Raw genomic sequence first — 18,970 nt, forward strand, 5'->3', positions numbered from 1 at the left:
TTCTTCCAGACTTTTTTCTCCGGGGGGGCACTTGAAATCTTCGGGGGGGCGGTAAACTTTCTTCGGGGGGGCGGACACTGTTAAAAGTATATATTTTCTATATAAATTATATAAATTTCATTTCGTTCGGGGGGGGCGGTAAAAATTTTTCGGGGGGGCAAAGCCCCCCCGAAGAGATGCCTGGAAGAAACTCTGGATCTAGCTAGATCTAGTCTGTTGAGTAGCTAGATTCTAGATCTAGTTTTTCTAGATCTAGATTCTTACCATTCTAATCTGATCACTATTTCGACTCTAGATCTAGAAATCTAGTTTACGTAGATTCTAGTTCTAGAAATCTAGATCTTCTAGAATCTAGATTTAGATCTAGATCTATTCTAGCCTAGATTCAAGATATAGAATTCTAGATATCTAAAATCTAATATTAATATAGATTCTTATGATTCTAGATCTAGATATCTATAATATAGAATCTATATCTAAACGAGCTGTCTTTTGGGATGATTTTAGGTAATGATGTAACACCCCTTTTTTAAAGAAGATTCCATTATCGGACACCGGTATAAAAATTCTCCCCTGTAAGCCAATATAAGCATTTGTTAGCAAAGTCAGTGAGTGTGTTCACTAGACTCGATGAATGTCGTCTGGGTGTGTAGTTCAAGACACTGGGTTAGATCTCTGGATGTGTAGTTCACTCAGTTGGAGGAATGTGGTTTTGATATGCAATATGTGTAGTGAAAGTTAAATATTAATTAGATCTAAATCGATCTAGATGTATATCAGTATGAATAAATATAAACTATACACTCAGTAATTCTATAAAACAATAGTAACTCAAAACAGTGGGATGGATGTTGATCTATCTGTCGACACTCGGATGGATGTCGTTTGGCTGTGTAGTTCGCTACACTCCGATCGACCTATGTCTTCTAGATGTGTAATTCAAGACACTCGGATGGATGTCTGGATGTGTAGTTCACGATGGCCGGATGAATGTTTGAAATTCGTGATTAAGCATAATAACTGTTTAATCAGGTGAGATAACAGAAAGCTTGTTAGCTTGAAAACTCAGTTCAGATTTTTCACTATTACAAAGTACATGTAAATACTTTAAAAAAAAAACTTCCTTAATGTACCAAAATATGAATGAATCTACATGTTGCAATGTAGAAAAAAAATGTTAGGCGTTGAGCGAAGTGTTGAATGATCCCCATCTGCCAGTCAGCAAGCAGGGTCCTAAAGCATGGATGTCATGTTTTAAAATCTTCTACCGCTGGCTGACAGCTATCCCACACCCCTTGCCCACCCCTAGCCCAGGTAAGGCACGGCATGAGAGCGCTTGCTTACCGACTAACGTTGGATGTATCACTACGCCGTGGCTGACGCGAGACGCAACTCGCGACGGCTGGTCAAGTGCGCCACTAGACACCGCGGCTAGTCACTTGGTCAATCATTCAACGATCGATTACCGTAGTGGACTGTCTTGGATTATTTTCTTATTTCCTGCTTAGTGCGTGTGTTAACATGTGTGACGTTAGATCAGAAGTTTTAAAAATGACAGTGAAAAAATACACAACAAAAATATAAGAAAGCAATTTTGTGTGAGTCAGGTGGAAATATTGTCCGGATAACTCGTTATCCAATTTCCCCTGATGGTCACTTAATACATTTATTTTGTATTCATTCATTCATATACGACGTTAAGAATTACATTATTTAAAAAAAAAAACACGGACTGTGTCCATAAGTTAAGTGTCGAAAGATATTTACCTCTAGGAGTAAACAGTGGTGTTAGTGAACCTGTGTTAGATCCAATTTTTAGTTGATTCGGTTTGCAATACATTTTCTAGGATTCATTGTTCGGACACAAGTTTTCACATGTGAAGGTAAGTTGCGAAATTGTTTTAGATTTTTTTTTTTACATATCAAACTTTGTTGCAAATTTAATTTTTTACTTTTTATGTTGTTGTTGTTGCATGGCAAGTTGGATAAGGGGCCTAAATTTTTTTACCTGGGATATGCTCGAATTAATGATTAATTGTTGTTGAAATAAATGCCGTCACGTAAGTTCTGAGTAGCCAGACACAAGACAAGCGAGGTATTCGTCAACTGATGTAGTTAGCACACAACTAGCCTGTTGAAAGTGTAGCAGTTGTCGGGCTACCTGCACTTGTCACCTCGGCTAGCGGGTTGAGTTTTTGTTGATGTCGCTACTTACGGTAGCACACATCGCGGCCACAAGTGGAAGAAACTTAACATTTCGCCTTTGTTTTGTCGTATTTATCTTTTTCTAAGACATACCGACATAATGCGAATGCGTATGTTATCAATGAACAAGCGTTAACTAATTACGGAAGACATGTGACTAAAATGGAAAAAAAGGTATAAAACAATATTTTGATCAAAACACATTTCCTTTTATCTTAATTGGCAAATTTGGATTTAATTTAATATAAAAATTATTGGATTTTAGCCGGCATACCTAATGATTCATAATTGTTTTATTTTAATAAATGTTTTCAATTACCGATGTCATATCTTTCCGTTGTATTGTAACTTATTAAGTACCCCTAAAATGTTCAGACACCTATCAGTAACACCTGTAAGAATGTCTATGTCTAAACACCTATAAGTAAAACCTGTAAGAATGTGTAGACACCTATTAGTAAAACCTGTAAGAATGTTTATGTCTAAACAGAGCCGGCGTTAGGGGGTGGCGAACGGGGCGGTCGCCCTAGGCCCCGCGCTTGAAGGGGCCCCGCGCTTTAGCACTGTCATTGTTATCTGAATTAGTTTGTAAACTTTAACATTTTTTTGCTGAATTCAATTGGGAAAAACTAAATGTTCGAATGCCGACGTTTTGGATTGTTATAACTGAGGCCACGGTTGATGCTAGTGAGTTATCACCCACCTGAACTGGGACAGGCCGTAATTCTATACCTCCCATTTGTGTAGGGTACGGTCGCCTCGCATTTGACCTGAGCTGACGAGTTCGCTGTATTGTCAAGTTGTCCTGATTTCTCACACGTCTAAAGTACCGACTTTCACGGCAGCCCGAGCATGCCATCGCGAAACTCATAAATAAGGTGTAGCTGGCTGTCACTCCCTAATTATAGACATGAACTTTCTCTTGTGAGATCGCGATCATGACCGGTAATGTTATACGTGGACGCTCTATAAACACAAACCTTGTTTTGAATGACTCCAGTCAGAGATCCATTAACGGGGTACTTGAACTTGGTGACCCTTTTTTTTAGGGTATGGCATCCCATAGCCATAGATTTAAATGCAAAGTTATCCTTTACCTCCCCCCCCCCCCCCCCACACCAACTGCCACCCACCCCAATGCTCCACCCTACTGAGCGTCCATGATAACATTTGAGAATCATTTCTTTTGGATATCCATAAACATACAGTTTGCTTTCACGATTCGTAACCAGTGTTTATTCACGACTCGAGCAAAGTCGTAAGCTATAAATGTTTTTCTATTTCTTTTTAACTTTAATTCAGTTTTGTTGATATTATGATTTGTCTAAAATTCTGTGCACTCTCTTTTTTTAGATACACCTAAATCAATTGACTTTTATATTAATTTAATATCTTAGCAAGGAAAAAAACGACAAAGAACATTGGGTAAAAACGTGGGAGAGGTAACCATCGGTTATTAAAGGGAGAAGTTTGGCATTGGCTTATAAACTCCAAAACATTTATGTGTTATTATGTGTGCACGAATATTATATAGGCATATATATATATATATATATATATATATATATATATATATATATATATATATATATATATATATATATATATATATATATATATATATAATGGATAAAAGCAGGCCCCGCGCGGATGGTTGGCCATAGGCCCCGCGTATACCTAACGCCGGCTCTGTGTCTAAACACCTATAAGTAACACCTGTAAGAATGTCTATGTCTAAACACCTATAAGTAAAACCTGTAAGAATGTCCAGACACCTATCAGTAAAACCTGTAAGAATGTCTAGACGCCTAATAGTAAAACCTGTAAGAATGTTTAGACAACTATCAGTAAAACCTGTAAGAATGTCTATGTCTAAACACCAATCAGTAAAACCTGTAAGAATGTCCAGACACATATCAGTAAAACCTGTAAGAATGTCCAGACACATATCAGTAAAACCTGTAAGAATTTGTAGACACCTAATAGTAAAACCTGTAAGAATGTTTGGACAACTATCAGTAAAACCTGTAAAGTCTATGTCTAAACACCAATCAGTAAAACCTGTAAGAATGTCCAGACACCTATCAGTAAAACCTGTAAGAATGTCTATGTCTAAACACCTATAAGTAAAACCTGTAAGAATGTGTAGACACCTATTAGTAAAACCTGTAAGAATGTTTATGTCTAAACACCTATAAGTAACACCTGTAAGAATGTCTATGTCTAAACACCTATAAGTAAAACCTGTAAGAATGTCCAGACACCTATCAGTAAAACCTGTAAGAATGTCTAGACGCCTAATAGTAAAACCTGTAAGAATGTTTAGACAACTATCAGTAAAACCTGTAAGAATGTCTATGTCTAAACACCAATCAGTAAAACCTGTAAGAATGTCCAGACACATATCAGTAAAACCTGTAAGAATGTCCAGACACATATCAGTAAAACCTGTAAGAATTTGTAGACACCTAATAGTAAAACCTGTAAGAATGTTTGGACAACTATCAGTAAAACCTGTAAAGTCTATGTCTAAACACCAATCAGTAAAACCTGTAAGAATGTCCAGACACCTATCAGTAAAACCTGTAAGAATGTCTATGTCTAAACACCTATAAGTAAAACCTGTAAGAATGTCCTCTTGTGTTGTTGTACAGAGGGGTGAGTACATCTTGACGCTCGCTGTCCTCATAGATCTAGTCTTGCACGTAAAAACGCCGAGAGCAATCGGGAGGTAATTAGTACAAGAAGTCTACTTGAGACACAACCCTCCTCAGCGGCTTAAACTCGACCAACCTTTACAGCTTAAGCTCCAACAACCTCTACAGCTTAAGCTCCAACAACCCAGCTGTTTAAGTGGGATTGCGCCATTCATTTCTACTGACGGCTCCCACTTGCGATGGTCTATTATTTTGTTGAGCGAGGCGCCATTGAAAGCTATAATTGGTTCAGTAACAACCGACCAATACAGTGGCCAGATGGTCATCGCCGTAGGGCTTTGTTACGTCATGTTACTTTGAAGTGATTGTTCGCGTCGTGATTGAGATGGTGGCTGAATTAGTTGGACTTTTGAAAACTTCTCCTGAAATCACTGGTCGTTTTTGTGTGGTCAATTGAAAACTTCTCTCTTGATATCAATGGTGTTTTTCATTTGCAGTGTTATCTAATAATCTATGGTGTTTTTCATTTGCCAAAACGCGTGTGTTGGCATATTAAATATATCTCTCAATTTCCTTCCGTCATCTGAATTCCGTCATCTGAATTCCTGTCAGTGTACGTTGACAACACTCAAGGCCAGTTCACATTTGAGTGAAATTACTTGTTGATAATGTTTGTGACATGGCATATTGATGAGAAGTTGGTGATACCTATTTGAGTCATATGGTGTGCGGTCGTACATGATGTGTAGGAAGAGCTCTAACGGAGCCAAATGGTCTAACCAAATTTGTCTGTCGGGAGTTAGATATTGAGCGGCAGACGTAATGAGTGTCATCATTGATTGGGCTCGTCGACTCACTAGTTGCTATGGTGATTTCCTCGTTTATCAATGATGATTTTAATATTGAATTTCCCGTCCCGCCAAGAAATCTAATGAATTGCCATTTAAATGGACCTGACGGGAGCTCGTCATTAAGCTGGTGATCTTTTAAGCTCTGTAGGTCTTCTTAGCTCTCTTAGACTGGTAGGTCTTATAAGCTCTCTTAAACTGGTAGGTCTTCTTAGCTCTTTTAGACTGGTAGGTCTTCTTAGCTCTTTTAGACTGGTAGGTCATCTTAACTCTCTCTTATACTGGTAGGTCTTCTTAGCCCTTTTTTAGACTGGTAGGTCTTCTTAGCTCTTTTAGACTGGTAGGTCATCTTAGCTCTTTTAGACTGGTAGGTCATCTTAGCTCTCTCTTATGCTGGTAGGTCTTCTTAGTCCTTTTTTAGACTGGTAGGTCTTAGCTCTCTTAAACTGGTAGGGCTTCTTAGCTCTCTTAGACTGGTAGGGCTTCTTAGCTCAGCTGTTTACTTTCTCGTATACAGAGATAAGAGAATGAATTATAACGGTGCTGAATAATTAACATATATTTCGACAGTATCCGTTGTTGTACACCTCCCTACTTTATCGTATAATGAGTAAAATAGGATGTATTGTAATGATGCGATAATCTAAATCGTGATTTTGACAACGTTTGACGTTTTATAACTTCAGAGTCCGTCTGGGTGTGTGTATGAATATGTAAACACCGTAATTTGAGAACCGTTTCAGTTAGTTTGACGGAAAATCATATATAAGTAATATCAAATTTGTAGTCTTCCTTCAATTTTAGAGCGATTTCCATTTCCCTGATGTGGTATTTAATTTCGGTTTCTCAAATAACTAATTACTAGTATTACAAGTACTACATTTTATTCGCAGGTTTCTATCATTTGAGTGATTTCCGATAACCAGAAATGGTTTTTTAAAAACTATATTTCCATGTGAACACGATACATTTAGTAATGTTTCAGTTAGGTACACGAAGTTGAATATGTAAGTATAATATCTTATATTTACATTGATTTCAATTCATGAGTAACCTCCAATATCCGGAAGTGATACTTAACTCTATTATGGTTTCTAAAATAATACAGATAATTAGAGTTTTTATACATAGATATAAGATCTTATTCTGTTGATTGTGTCAAATTTTGAGTTATTTTACACGCTCTTTAACTTTAAGATTTAAAAAAAAAATCACTTCTACCGGAACGGTTTCTTTCAAACTTTACACGTAGGTAAAAACTCGATGACAATGCATTATGACATAAAATGTGACTTAAATAGATGTTTAACTAACTTTAAAAAAAATATCAGTTTCCTTTATAAAGTAATAATTTTCCGCTTTATTATACACACATTGTTTGCATTCATTAGGTGCGAAATATTTTTCTACTTGATTATATTTTCTATATTCCATTTACATTTATAGTATAAAAATTATTTTTTATAGCCTGATTGCATTGAAAGTGCCCCCCCCCGACTGTTGTATAAAAATATACATATACATATATAAAGTATACATATATTTTAGACAATACTTCGTTATAATTATTGAACAACGTTACACTGAGCTCTAATTTGTACACAACTGAGTAATTCGTACACTTATATTCGTGGGTTTTCATGGATAATATTGTGAGTGAAGGTCTTCGGTATTACTAACATTATGAGTGAAAGGCTTTAGTAGTCTTAACATTGTGATGTTAGATTTTTAATACTATAACATTCTAAATGAAGGTCTGTAGTACTATTAAAATGTTGTGTGCGAAGGTATGTAGTACTATTAACATTGTGAGTGAAGGTCTGTAGTACTATTAACATTGTGAGTGAAGGTCTGTAGTACTATTAACATTGTGAGTGAAGGTCTGTAGTACTATTAACATTGTGAGTGAAGGTCTGTAGTACTATTAACATTGTGAGTGAAGGTCTGTATTATTATTATTATTGTATTATTGAAGGTCTATACTATTAACAAACCAGAAGAGTAGTTAGGATATAACATAGTGTTTTTTAATAGAAAAAAATACATTTGTAGGCTACCTAAATAAATTACATTTTCCTCTCAACAGCGCCAATCAATTTGCATTTTATCCCTCTCGGGCGCTAATTAATTAGCATACATTTTAGAGCGCTAATTAAGTCGCTATGTGATTTTCTTTTTGTTCTTCACCAAATTACTAAGCTTTTAATGAGTTGGTACATTCATCATTTTCATATTTTCCTGGTTGTTTTGATATTTTTCTTATACTTATATGTTTATTATTCTGATAAATTTTTGCTGAGGCAATAGTTGGATTGATTATGTTTTTGATGTAGTGTATTTCTGATTCCTCTTGTGTTGATTGCAATCCTTGCGTTGATATTATCTTCACGTTGCATAGGGTGTGTGCGACTGTATTTAACAATTTATACTTTGTGGCTGTCTGCAAAAAAGCCTATATTAATACACTTAACGTTTTTATACACACTACCCTTAATGTCAAATACACCTAAAGTAACTTGACATATTGAAATATATTTTTTTTTTATAAACATGTGTTTGTGTGTTTAAGTTAACTAGGGTCCAACGATGAAGTTGTAAACAGGACTATTGGTTGTTGAAGATTTAACGTTTGAAGATGCACATTGTTAAGCAAGCTACATCTGTCAGTTTTTGAAATAATCCGATGATTATTCAACTTTGGTTCAGGTTAAAAAATTTAAATATCGAAAATAAAAATTTAAAACTGCAGTTAAAAAATTAAAGCTCCGACATTCAAGTTATTTATTTAAATTCAAAGATGCAAAATGTTGATCTTTCATTGATGTTGTGAATAAGTCACGTGAACGTTTAATGTGAGGTATTCAGCTAGATTTTTTTTATTTTGGTGGATTCAGCTAGATTTTTTATATGAGAGATTCAGGTAGATTTTTTTTTTTGGAGGTATTCAGCTAGATTATTTATATGAGAGATTCAGGTAGATTTTTTTTAATTTTGAGGGATTCAGTTAGATTTTTTATGTGATGGATTCATGTAGATTTTTTTTGAGGGATTCATGTAGATTTTTTTTAGGGATTCATGTAGATTTTTTTTAGGGATTCGGGTAGATTTTTTTTAGGGATTCGGGTAGATTTTTTATGTGAGGGATTCAGGTAGATTTTTATGTGAGGGATTTAGGTAGATTTTTTAAAATGAAGGATTCAGGCAGATTTTTTATGTAAGGGATTCAGGTTAATTTTTTTATGTTAAAAGGTTCATGTCGATTTTTTATGTAAAGGATTCAGGTATATTTTTATGAGAGGGATTCAGGTAGATTTTTATGTGAGGGATTCAGGTAGATTTTTATGTGAGGAATTCAGGTAAATTTTTTATGTGAGAGATTTACGTGGATTATTTTTTTCAGGAGAAAAGTAAGCGCTAGATGACGTATGTGCCATTTTTCCTTTATGTCTACATCATTTTCAATAGTTAGATACAATAAAGCACTTAATGGAATTTCACTTAATGGAATACAATATTAAAATTCTTTATTTCTAATATAATCATTTTTGTTAGAAAGTCAGTTTAATCTTTACCACAGCCTAGTTTATTCTAACTTACAAAAACTTGTTTTAGCTTTTCTACTTCTTAATTAATTATTGTATTTAATGTTTTAATTCTTAGCGAAAACTTAGCGAAACTTTATAGTAGCACTTACTCATTAAAGAAAAGTTCTCCTGTATTCACAATCTGTCCGTCTTGGTTTCCGAATACAACATCGACACAAACATTTTCTTTTGTCGAAATCCTTTTTTTTTGTCAGCGACATTTGTTATATGTAGACGACAAACATTTTTGTTCGATTGTCGACTTGCGATATTTTTTCTATTGGCGATTAACTTAATTTCTAATGATGGGAAAGTGAAATTCTTCAAAGCGACCTCAATACGCTCGAAAAGCTGGTTCCAAATAATTCTACTTGGTTGTTGCTTAAGAGCATATTTTTAAACCAAAATTGTATATTTTATAACAATTGTGAAATGAGTACAAAATGACTTCCGGATTAATTAAGGCTAGAAATATTAATTTAATAGTTTCAAAAATATTTGAATTGATACATAATTCAAAAGGACTTTCAACGACTTATATTCAATACAAAAATATGAGAATGAGTGTAAATTTAAAAAAAATGTAAATATAATTTTATCACTTGCCGTATTTTTTTAAAGATTAAAAAAAAAACCAAACAATTAGTATGATTACATAGACATTTCAAGTCTATTTTTCAAATAAAATATTTTTAATTGGTTGGAATAGGGCAAACATTGAACAACAATTTTGATGTTGTAATTAATAAATTCTCTTGTTTGTGCTGAATAAATCAATCTATTTTAGACCAATACAACCATTGGATCTTATTGTCGTTTGACAAAGTTAATTATGATTTAATGTGCATATTTTTTGTTCCATTAACATGTTTAATTCATTCGATTTTGTAATTCGCCAAACAGATTACAAAAAAATAAAAATAATTGAAAAATAATAAAAGAAAAAATAGCAACAAAACAAAGAGAAAAATTAATTGTAGAAAAACAACTAGGCAAATACATCTGCATCTTGCGTAGCGGTTATTAGCCAAAAACCCACGGACCAGCACTCCAGATCCATAGCTACTAGCCCAGTAGCCAACAGCTACCTCTGGCCGGTGGTCATCAACCTCTGGCCGGTGGTCAGCAACCTCTGGCCGGTGGTCATCAACCTCTGGCCGGTGGTCATCAACCTCTGGCCGGTGGTCATCAACCTGGCCGGTGGTCATCAACCTCTGGCCGGTGGTCATCAACCTCTGGCCGGTGGTCATCAACCTGGCCGGTGGTCATCAACCTCTGGCCGGTCGTTATCAACCTCTGGCCGGTGGTCATCAACCTCTGGCCGGTGGTCATCAACCTCTGGCCGGTGGTCATCAACCTCTGGCCGGTGGTCATCAACCTCTGGCCGGTGGTCATCAACCTGGCCGGTGGTCATCAACCTGGCCGGTGGTCATCAAGTTCTGGCCGGTGGTCATCAACCTCTGGCCCGGTGGTCATCAACCTCTGGCCGGTGGTCATCAACCTCTGGCCGGTGGTCATCAACCTCTGGCCGGTGGTCATCAACCTGGCCGGTGGTCATCAACCTCTGGCCGGTGGTCATCAACCTCTGGCCGGTGGTCATCAACCTGGCCGGTGGTCATCAACCTCTGGCCGGTCGTTATCAACCTCTGGCCGGTGGTCATCAACCTCTGGCCGGTGGTCATCAACCTCTGGCCGGTGGTCATCAACCTCTGGCCGGTGGTCATCAACCTCTGGCCGGTGGTCATCAACCTCTGACCCGGTGGTCATCAACCTCTGGCCGGTGGTCAGCAACCTCTGGCCGGTGGTCATCAACCTCTGGCCGGTGGTCATCAACCTGGCCGGTGGTCATCAAGTTCTGGCCGGTGGTCATCAACCTCTGGCCCGGTGGTCATCAACCTCTGGCCGGTGGTCATCAACCTCTGGCCGGTGGTCACCAAGTTCTGGCCGGTGGTCATCAAACTGTAGAATGTATCTGTCACCATATATATCACATAGAGATACCATATCGGCTCAGTCAACATCGGCGAACGAATTATTACCAACCTTCGATTCGCTGATAACATAGGTGCCTTAGTCGGCAGTGAAGACAATTGATAGTATTAGGTAATAGATTCTGGATTGGACTGAACATAGCAACATCCGTCATGATAATCAGGGCCTACAAGACAATGATCTGTCCTTCTGTATTGATGCGAGGCATAGACCCTCAACGCAGACCTTTAGAGAAGAATCCAGGCCCTGGAAAAGAGTTTTTTTAACTGGATGTTTAATTTTAGTTCCAACATTTGTAGTTGTTACTCATTATAGGAACTTAGAAACACAAAAAGCATAATTTTAACCTGTTTCCATTCAACAATTAAAAAAAACAACCTTGGATTCCTCGTGCTAAATCTTTTGCCTGTTTTTGTCAAGGTCGAAACGTGCGAGCGAAATTTCAATCACTTGTACCAGACCGATTTGTTTTCAACCTAAAAAGATGGTCAAGACCCGATGACAATGTAGGCCTACTGTGATGTAAATTTGACATGAACACACCGAAATTTGTCGAAAGGCCCATTAAATATTTGAAAGATAATATAAGCTGCTTTAAAAAAAATATGGTTATAAAAACCTGTCTGAATGCTTTTTGTCGCACTTAACTAAAAATTAGATGTATTTTTTTTAGTATTTTGGTAAGTAAACAAAACAAAAATGCTTAAACACCTTTTTAACAATAAGCTTTTATGTAATAATACCTTAAAAAGGAGAAAATAATTGATTTTCTCAATATATATTAATGAACTATTGTAATTAAAAAGTTTTTAATATGTTTTTATTTCAGTATTTAAAAAAATTGTTTAATACAGTAGACCTGCATGACAAAAACAATTGCGCACTAAGTGAACACAAAAAAAAAAAAAATTAATTAAAAATTAATTAAGCATCTAAGTCAAATTGTATGTCAGATTGCATTATTATTATTGGGTCTTGACTCACATGCCAAGTTTGAAACAAATAGGGTCAAAATTTCCATGACGAAGCACGACTAAAATACGACAAAAGCACGGCAGACATACAGACTGAAACACAGACTGAAAGACAGAGGAAGAAAGTTTGATTTAGGCTTTTTTAAACAAGCTTTTATTTATTTGGTTGTTTTCGTTTTTTTTCTCTGAAAAAGTACATAAACATCGCATCATTAGTGATTTTAAAAAGTATGATTTTATTTTAAAAACTTGAATCTCTTGCTTCAAGTTTTAGTACACATCACTACATAGTAGAATTTACAAAAGATCGATCACGGATTTTCTATACAGCCAATGAATGCTTTTCTTACGAAAGTGAAAAACTAGTAATAGTTTAAAACACACAAAAAAAATTATATTTAAGTTCTCTATATTTGCAACTTTTAAATAATTGTTTCTGAAAATGTTACATTCTTAAAATTTTGCATGCTTTATTTTTAAAGATTTTTTTTTTACCGCCGCCATGGAAGCACAATTGAAAAAAAAAAACACAATTTGTATCAAGGACAACAATAATGATGGCAGGATTCTCGTCAACTCGTTATGTCAATTGATTTAAAAGAATCAAGATGCTAATTTTATCATGCTAATAAGTTTTAACACAATTTTGTAAATTCGTTTGGTGTGCAAATAAAAAAAAGTATTTAAAAAATAAAAACCTACGATTTCTCTCTCTTTCTCTCTCTCTCTCTCTCTCTCTCTCTCTCTCTCTATATATATATATATATATATATATATATATATATATATCTATATCTATATATATATATAGATATATATACTAGCTGCATACCCGTGCTCCGCCACGGTAAATCTTTTTTAAATGTACCAACTTGGGAACAGAACAGAACTAAACACAACACAAACACAACTCAACCACAAAAGAAAACACAAACACAACGCAAACACAAAACGAAAACGTAAATGCAACGCACAAACACAAAAGAAAAAAACAAACGCAAATAAATACATATAAATGAAAACACCAACACAATGCAAACACAAACGAAAAAACAAACACAACACTCATAACATAAACACAACTTCAATGCAAACATAAACGCATAGTGCTCACAGTTTAGCTCATGGCGCCAAATCGCACCTTGTCCAAGCGCCGGCGGACGTGCCTGATTCAGAGAATGACTATAAAACCCCAGCTTGTCCGCAAACGGAAAGTTAGATTAATAATTATTAAACAGTACGTTCTGTGTATAAAATAAATAAAAAGCAGTATTTAAAATATTCGTGTTTTACCTACCATATTGCACTTTATCAATTCATCCATTTTTTTCAGTACTTTAAATTTTAAAAATTTACAATAGAGTTTCGTGACCAAAATTATTGCGCACCTAATGAACGTGATGAGGCGTCTATAACAGTGCGGAATAGTTGATTAAAAATTATAATTAGTAAACAGGACGTTTAGTGAATAAATAAATAAAAGATAGCCTTTTATCAATCCATGCTAATTACAATATTGTCCTCTGCAGATTTGCATTCACATTTTGCTAATTATATTATTCCAACAATAATTCCCTCTTGGAGTTTTTGCATTCACATTTTTTGTATTAGGATGAGTTGAATTTATTTTTAAATTACCTCTCTTGGCAAAATTACAAAATAGTTTACTTAATTAATTAACTAATTCGACCCTACTATTATTAAAATGTATCCACTTTTTCTTGGAATCAAAACTAAAATGATATTTGACATTGATCCGTTTAATATGTTTTAGCAATTTGCGTGAATTTAATATTTTCTTTACGTTATGCGAAAGAGTAAAAACAGTAGCAACTATAAAAATAAAATAAATAAAGTTGCTAAATAAACAAACCCTGCTCTATTTATTACTTATAATAAGACACTGCGATGCAAGTAAAAAGCACATGTGATGTGTTTACTTGGGTTTGGTTTTTGAAATAGTTCATCTGGTAAACGGTTGGTTTTTGAAATAGTTTAACAGGTAAAGGGATTGGTTTTTGAAATAGTTCATCTGGTAAAGGGATTGGTTTTTGAAATAGTTCAACAGGTAAACGGTTGGTTTTTGAAATAGTTCAACAGGTAAAGGGATTGGTTTTTGAAATAGTTCAACAGGTAAACGGTTGGTTTTTGAAATAGTTCAACAGGTAAAGGGATTGGTTTTTGAAATAGTTCATCTGGTAAAGGGATTGGTTTTTGAAATAGTTCATCAGGTAAACGGTTGGTTTTTGAAATAGTTTAACAGGTAAACGGTTGTTTTTTGAAATAGTTCATAAGGTAAACGGTTGGTTTTTGAAATAGTTCATCAGGTAAAGGGTTTGGTTTTTGATAGACACATGCACATAGAAAGTATTTATTACCTGTTTATGTTGCACATTTAAGCCCTCGTAGAGTTTTACTTGTCAAAGATACAGAAGAAATATTCTAAAAATAAAGCTTTATGTGAAGTTTTTAAGTACCGCAGTTTGATACATCGCAGTCTTGTCGAGATTGTCATGACTAACAGGACATACACTGGATACTAACAGGACATACACTGGATACTAACAGGACATACACTGGATACTAACAGGACATACACTGGATACTAACAGGACATACACTGGATACTAACAGGACATATTCTGGAGACTAACAGGACATATACTGGAGACTAACAGGACATACAGTGGATACTAACAGGACATATTCTGGAGACTAACAGGACATATACTGGAGACTAACAGGACATATACTGGAGACTAACAGGACATATACTGGTGACTAACACTCCGTAACAGGACATGCGACCGACTAGTTACCTTAGTTTGTGGCAACAGAGTTTCCTTAATCTCATAAGACTATTTACCTGTCATGTAATAGTACCTTAGTAAAATGAGACTTGTTACCTTAGTTACATGAAACTAGTTACCTTAGTCAAGTGAGACTAATTACCTTAATCACATGCGACTAATTACCTTAGTCACCTAAGGCTAGTTACCTCATACTATTGTTGCCCCCCCCCCCTCCTCTTCCATCCACCCCTCGGACTAGTTAACCGGTGTAAAGCGAACTATATAATATGCTTAAATGTTGCCCCCCCCCCCCCCCCCTTTACTCTTGAACTAGTTAACCGGTGTAAAACAAACAATATACCATGCTTTAACGTTGAACGCCCAGCGGTGTCATTGAGCCCAACTGCCAATTTACTATTTTTACTGTGATGATTTATTCGCTGTTCATGGCTGTATCTTCAGCTTCTGGCTGCGGCTACAGCTCATGACTGCAGCTACAGTGTCTGCCTACGGCTACAGCTCATGGCTGCGGCTACAATGTCTGCCTGCGGCTACAGTGTCTGCCTGCGGCTACAGTGTCTGGCTGCGGCTACAGCTCATGGCTGCGGCTACAATGTCTGACTGCGGCTCCAGTGTCTGGCTGCGGCTCCAGTGTCTGCCTGCGGCTACAGTGTCTGCCTGCGGCTACAGTGTCTGGCTGCAGCTACAACTCATGGCTGCGGCTACAGTGTCTGGCTGCGGCTACAGTGTCTTACTGTGGCTACAGTGTCTGGCTGCGGCTACACCTCATGGCTGCGGCTATGGCTGCGGCTACAGTGTCTGGCTGCGGCTACAGCTCATGGCTGCGGCTACAACTCATGGCTGCGGCTACAGTGTCTGGCTGCGGCTACAGTGTCTTACTGTGGCTACAGTTTCTTACTGCGGCTACAGTGTCTGCCTACGGCTACAGCTCATGGCTGGGGCTACAGCTCATGGCTGCTGCTACAGTGTCTGCCTGCGGCTACAGTGCTTGGCTGCATTTTGTGACGTAGAGCAGTAGCGACGGAGTCAGTGGAAGCTTCCATCAAAAGCCGAATCTCCTGCTTGAACATGTCGCCTTCAATTATCTCACTCACAACTTTTAAAGTCGTTTTTCTTTCTTTCTTAAGCCTAACATTCTTGTTGACTTCAAACACTGACGTTTGGTTTAACGTGCGTGTGTGATTTAGTAATACATTACATAGACAGTAGGTTTAACATTCGTGTATGATTTAGTAATACATTACATTACATAGACAGTAGGTTTAACATTCGTGTGATTTATTATATTACATTGCATTGCATTGCATTACATTACATTACATTACATTACATTACATTACATTACATTACATTACATTACATTACATTACATTACATTACATTACATTACATTACATTACATTACATTACATTACATTGCATTACATTGCATTACATTACATTACATTACATTACGTGTGTTTAACATTTGTGTGTGATTTATTAATACATTACATTACTACATAGTAGGTTTAACATTCGTGTATGTTTTTTTAATATATTACATTACATTAGTGTGTTTAACATTCGTGTGTGATTTATTAATACATTACATTACACAGACAGCAGGGTTAAAATTCGTGTGTGATTTATTAGTACATTACATTACTACATAGTAGGTTTAACATTCGTGTGTGATTTATTAATACATTCCAATACATAGACAGTAGGTTTAGCATTCTTCTATGACTAAAAACATCAATCTATAGGTATAACATTCGTGTATGACTTAAAACAGATCTCAAGGTCTTAAAAGTCAATAGAGGAAAAGATGTTTCGTCTTTGATTGTTCTGGTAGCACGACTATTATTGCTGATTATAACTTGGATTGGACTATACTAGTTAGTTGCACACAATTTTTCAATTGATGAAAATGACAAAAATAACGACAGGGTTGTATTAATGGGACTAAATGCTGCAAAACAATACCAAACTTATGTTTATTGGATAAACGGTTCTCTAGATATGACGGTTTTAGTGTAAAAATTGCGGGGACAACTAAGCCTATGGAGAATGAAACCAAAAGTTGGTCACGTCGAGAGTACGAAAAAAGCGAATGTGAAAATCTTCTAATAAAAGGCATAATTATAATTTCTCAAAATTATTACATTATCGCAGTTTAACTTTGCGCGCGTCTAGTCTAGAGCGAAGAGAGTAGGTTACGTAAGACTAAATAAATTGTAATAAAATGTTTTTAAACAATCTAGTTTATTAGCTTTAAATATATTTACGCTTAAGGAAATACCAAAGCTAGATTAAACTGTCAATGAAAGCTTAATAATAAAAAAAGCCTAAAATTAAGAAGGTTTACCGTTTAACACTAATTAATTACTAGAGTCTAGATCTAGATCTAAATAGACTCTACTAGTTAACTTAAGTTAACTAGTACCTAGATCTAGTACTAAATACTAAATAGCTAGACTCTACCCTAGAATCTAGAATCCCCATCGCCATCATATCTCTAAACTCTAAAAGTTTAACTAGACTTAGATCTAAGTCTAGAATCTAGATTTAAATGAAATTCACGATTATTGAATTTTTTACGGACACATGCATGGTGCATTAAAATTAAATTAATTTAAAACAACAAAGATCTAGCTCTACTCCAAAATTCAACCCTGATTGTTCATGATCTACGACGGGCGCGTTCTAGATTCTAGATCTATTGAGAGACATTTTAAAAAAAATATGCATCATGACAAAACTTGGTTCATTAAAAATAGGCCTAAACAAGTAAACATGGATATTATTATTAATGGTTTAAATCATGGCACAATAAAGAGTAGTTTAAACTATTTATTATAGCATACATGGAAACTTATGCCTACATTAAAAAATTGAATAAAACAAATTCATAAACAGAGTGTGTCTGTTTTATTTTATTTAATATATAGGAAAGTCCCAAAGTTTACAAGCTTTTAATTTTAGGAGTAATGTGTGAATAGAAGCAATAATCTGGCTAGTTTTGTGTACAGTGTAGGATGTGTAGTCTCAAAGTCAAATGAATAAGCTAAAGGCTGATTATTTATGAATATTTTAATACATGCATCTGATTTGCAGGAATAATAAGATATATCATAACTACATATCTGATCAGTCCTGCTAATCAGATGCATATATTATTATTAGATGATATTGACAAACATGAACTTAGAATTTTATTTTGTTGAACAAGGAGCAGTCACAAAAATGTATATATAAATTCTTGTGTTTTATAAAGAGACTAACTTTGTGCATTGCATTTATTAAAAATTGTACAATATAACTTCTAAAGGAACATTGCAATGGATATAGCTTTAGTTTATTAAACATTGTACAATATAACTTCTAAAGGAACTTGTAAATTAAAACTCAAACAACAGATGCTTACTGATCATATCAGTTATTAAAGTAGCTACATTGAGTTCTGAGTCTTCACTATTTTCCTCATCAATTGACCAATAACTTTCAATAAGCAATTACAAATCTATCAAGTTTTGTCTCACTAGCTGTGAGTCTTAAGACTATTCTACCAAAAAACAAGGTGTCATTGTCATTTATACATTCCCACTTGTGTTTCAGCAGTTGGCCAGTCATATCCTCTCCATTGATAATTTAGTAAACACTTGTTTTTGTCTGGTCTCCACATTGCAGAATATTTCATCATTAATAAATAACTGACCTTTTGCCAACTTATCAACATCTATCTTTAACTTCTTTCTTTCTTTATTTTCTTTCTTGATTCTTCTCTTCTTTGTATGATTTCAATTTCTGGCTGTTGGGTTTTGTGTGATCTTTGCCTGCGAGCACCTTCAGTTATAGCTAAATCAATTAGCTGATTTTGTTCATTGATACTTTTTGCATCAAGCCACTCCATTG

The 18,970-nt window shown here is 35.4% G+C and overlaps 1 protein-coding gene across 1 annotated transcript in view; it reads left to right on the forward strand.

Annotated features, from left to right (window-relative positions):
• Window positions 1-958: 958 nt before the first annotated feature.
• The window catches only part of LOC131956401 (protein Wnt-4a), a 67,699-nt gene continuing 49,687 nt past the window's right edge, over window positions 959-18,970 (forward strand). The window contains exons 1-2 of the mRNA XM_059320822.1: window positions 959-1,032; window positions 1,848-1,883. The gene's annotated coding sequence lies outside the window, so the exon portion shown is untranslated. The remainder of the gene's footprint in view (window positions 1,033-1,847; window positions 1,884-18,970) is intronic.

Source organism: Physella acuta, unplaced genomic scaffold, assembly GCF_028476545.2.
Source record: "Physella acuta isolate Inbredline_101_S28 unplaced genomic scaffold, ASM2847654v3 ptg000079l, whole genome shotgun sequence".
NCBI lineage: Eukaryota > Metazoa > Mollusca > Gastropoda > Physidae > Physella > Physella acuta.